Source organism: Haplochromis burtoni, unplaced genomic scaffold (assembly GCF_018398535.1).
Source record: "Haplochromis burtoni strain Fernald_Lab_line unplaced genomic scaffold, NCSU_Asbu1 Contig_973, whole genome shotgun sequence".
Classification (NCBI taxonomy): domain Eukaryota; kingdom Metazoa; phylum Chordata; class Actinopteri; order Cichliformes; family Cichlidae; genus Haplochromis; species Haplochromis burtoni.
Window position 1 is genome coordinate 12,068 of NW_024583334.1, and position 3,914 is coordinate 15,981.

Genomic DNA, 3,914 nt, shown 5'->3' on the forward strand with positions numbered 1-3,914 from the left:
GAAATTCTGTGTTTCTCTTCTCTGATTCTCTACTGAAGAAGTATTTTAGAATATAAAACAATCAGGACACAAGGCACACCTTACCGTTTTTTGTTGTGTGTGTCTTGCATTGTCTGTACGTATTACTATTTACTCCTGTGCATGTCCCTACCTGTATAACATATAAGCTGTGTCAATAAAAGAAGTCAACCACATGAGATAGAGTGATGAATCTGTTTTATTTGTCAACAACCCAAACCCATAATACATATGGGGGCATGATGAACATTAAAGGTACAAATGATTAGAATGTGAAAAAGGATCACACAGCATTTCACTTAGTGGATTTGATGCCAGCGTAATGTTTCACACGATCGATGGTATCTGGAGTCACATGGGAAATCCGTATCCACTGGTTGTCATTCAATAACATGCGGGCAGTGAGTCTATCCTCGGGCTGCAGCTTCAGCAGTTTGAACACAATTCGGCTGACGTGTTCACACCACATCACATTGGGCATTACAGTTATAAGATTACGGTTGCAGTCATGATCATCAACTTCATCTGGATCTAGAACCCGTTTGATGAGTTCATCCGTAGCAATGTCCGGATCGAAAAAGCTTAGCGTCTGACATCAACATAACTCTGACATCACTGATCAATAATCAAAGAACACACAGATCAAACTGATTGATCAGCCATCAGAGGAGTCGGATCAATGGAGCTGCTTCTGTTCCTGATGTCCCCTGTTTGATCCTGGACCTGAACTCTCCCTGCAGAGGAGACACAAGACAGTCAGACAAGGACAAACAACAACAATAGACCAAAAACAAGAGTGGAGCTGCAAATAAGGCCGAGAGGAACGCTGCAGAAAACTGTTCATGTGTGAATTCATCACTTCATAGATTTCTTTGAGCACTAAAATCAGAGCTGCTTCTATTTCTAATATGACAGCTGTACATTAGAGCTGCAACACTTTAAATGTGAGCCATAAAAACATGATACTCTACAAGTGCATTCAGCTCTGACACTGTCACATCATGAAGGAGACGTGGAAATCACTTTGTTACACAAATCAAAGTCAAATCAGTTCCATGTACTAATGAGAAGTGAAAGGATTGAAGGGTGGAGCAGGAAAAGCTTGTAGAACTGGGGGATCATATATAGATAGGACCGTGGGGTGTGTTTGGAGGCGTGGGGCCGCTCCTGAAATTCAGATACTTTATCTCCAATAATACTGAGAGCCAGGAGAAAGGACAAGAAACGATTCATTCATCTGAGTCTTAATTGTCACATCTGAGAAGTGACAATTATTTCTGCATGTATGACCTGACACTAATTTGACCCCCTCACACCAGGTCAACGAACCACAGCTGTATACTCTTCTCTACTACATCTAACTAGAAGCAGCTATCTGTCTAATGTACAGCATGATACAGACAAACAAGAACATCTCATGTATTGCACTCATACGCAGAACACGGGAGACTTAATGCAGTAAGTCAAAGAATATAGTTTAAATGTTTGCAAAGCAGGGAAACACAATTATATACATCACCAGTACATCACTCACACGCTCACTTACACCACTGGAGCCGGAGATTAAATACATCATTACTTAAAGTACAAGACTTCATTAATTATTTCAAAAAAGGAATGGCCAACATATTTAGATAACAATGGCCCACCAGGAATATCACCGTGTGTTCTATGGGAAGCTGGAAAGGCTAACATAATATCTTATTGTTCACATAAGACAAAGGAGGGAAAAAGGCTTGTATTAGAACTGAACAAGAAATTCGATCATTAGACTCTGCCTGTGATGCCTCACCAACAACAAGCTAAACCAACAAACTAAAACTAGAATGAAATAATTCACAAGCGAACAGTTTCTGATGCAAAAGCTGCGTTTGGAGAACCTTGAACATGGTAATAAATCTGGAAAATTTCCCCCCAAAACCACTTAAATCTAAATAAGGAAAAAACGCTTCCACTGGGAAGATTCCTCATGATCAACAATAAATACATAAAGATGTTAAAGATTGTTATGAAGCTTTATACTCATATTCAGATAAAACTGAGGTAATTGTACTCGGTCCTAAAACTCTTGGTTTGTAACCAGATACTTAGTCTGGAGGCGTCATGTTGGCCTCCAGTAACTCTGTGAGGAATTTCAGACTCATTTACTTACTTCTAGATTACGTCAGTTTGAGGAGAATGTCTGCATAAAAACAACTGGATGAATTTGTTTCACTGATCACTGACCAGATCAGCCGACCACCATCAATGAACTACATGGTCACTGATGGTGGTCGGCTGGAGGCTTGTCTCCCTGTATGCCCTGCAGCTGGCTGTGGGGTTTTCTGTGACTGTGGTCGTTTGGCGGCTTCCTGGGGGCTGGAGATCTGCAGGTGTCATTTTGGGGAATCTGTGTGAAGACCTTTGTTGTGATTTGGCGCTATATAAATAAAATTGAATTGAATTGAATTGTGTCTGCCTCGGTTGGTGGTGGGAGTGGTGGTGTTTTTTTAAGTAACGACCCCAATCCTGATGGCAACAAAGAAGGGAAATAGCTCCAACACGCACAAACATTTGATCACACAGCATGTACTTAACTAGATAAATAATTTATTGCTGCTTAGTGATGGTGGTCATGCTCACAGAGAGCCGATGAAAATCGACCAGAAACCAAATCAATATCTGATTGATAATGGAATCGGAATCACTAAATTCTTATCAATTCCAAATCCCTACTTTAAACTTAGTACACTCATGTGCCCTGCCTGGGACGGGGTCCACTGGTCGCTTGCAGGCTCTTTCATATTGTTGTCTTCCAGATGCTCTGTGCTTTTATTTTCTACTTTTTCTGTTGCAGCTGTAGCAGTCGGAGATTCATTGCGTTTCTATTTGTTGTCTGTCTTTATTATGTGATGAAAGATTTTTGAGTTTTGTGTTATGTTTATTTGTAGCTTCATTTAAAGGAAGAAGAGCTTGTGAATTGGAACCACCACAGAGAAAGGGAGTGAAAACATATGTACAGAGGAATGCTGTGACATACGATACTTCCTCCTGTGTTAACAGACAAGTTAACGGTCTCTCTCCTTATAAGGAATATTTTGTTTTCTATACATACCAAGCTATCTCCTTTTTCAACAGACAAGCTAAAGGTATCTCCTTTTAAGGAGATATTATCAGTTCCATACATGCCACTCCTACTGCTGTGGAAACTTACTTGAAGTATAAATAAAGAATGTGCTAAGAGCCCTGGGCGGTTTTCCTCTGTGTAACATCTGTTCTGCACACGTAGGCAGTAGCTGAATGGTGCAGAGCCGATCGGACCAGGGACGGGGGATGGTCCATGTATATGTACATGAAAAAGATATCTTGAGTCTGAGTTTCTTTGTCTTCTAACAATTTTCTCCTCACATTATGTTTTCTCCCTCCTGCCTGTGTCAGCTGGGACATTATTGCACATGTACTGTAACAACAGAACAACCAGGAGACAAACTGAATGCAGAGCTTGAGAGTCCACAAAACACAAAACTGGGTCAATGATCCAGGAACCATGACACTACTGTCTTTATATGATCTAATCCAAAGCTTGTTTAGATTTCTCATTATGGATGATTTGATTATAAATCAATTAATGGTTCATCCTGTGAGATAACGCTTTCCGTTTCTATTTTCCGTCACTGATAGTGGTGCCCCAGTATTTTTCTTCTTCAGTGCAGGGTCATAGTTGAGTCTATCCCAGCTGTCCTTAGGCTAAAGCATGCAGCCTGTATAAGATAGTGTAGGTCTAACACAGAGAGAACACAGTGTGTGAACCAATAAAATCCTCTCTGACCTTTGACTCAGATTGCCCACTGCTTTCTTAAACACGATGTTTCCCTCTTTGCTGTAGACGGTGCAGGTGTAGACTTGTGTGTCTCTCT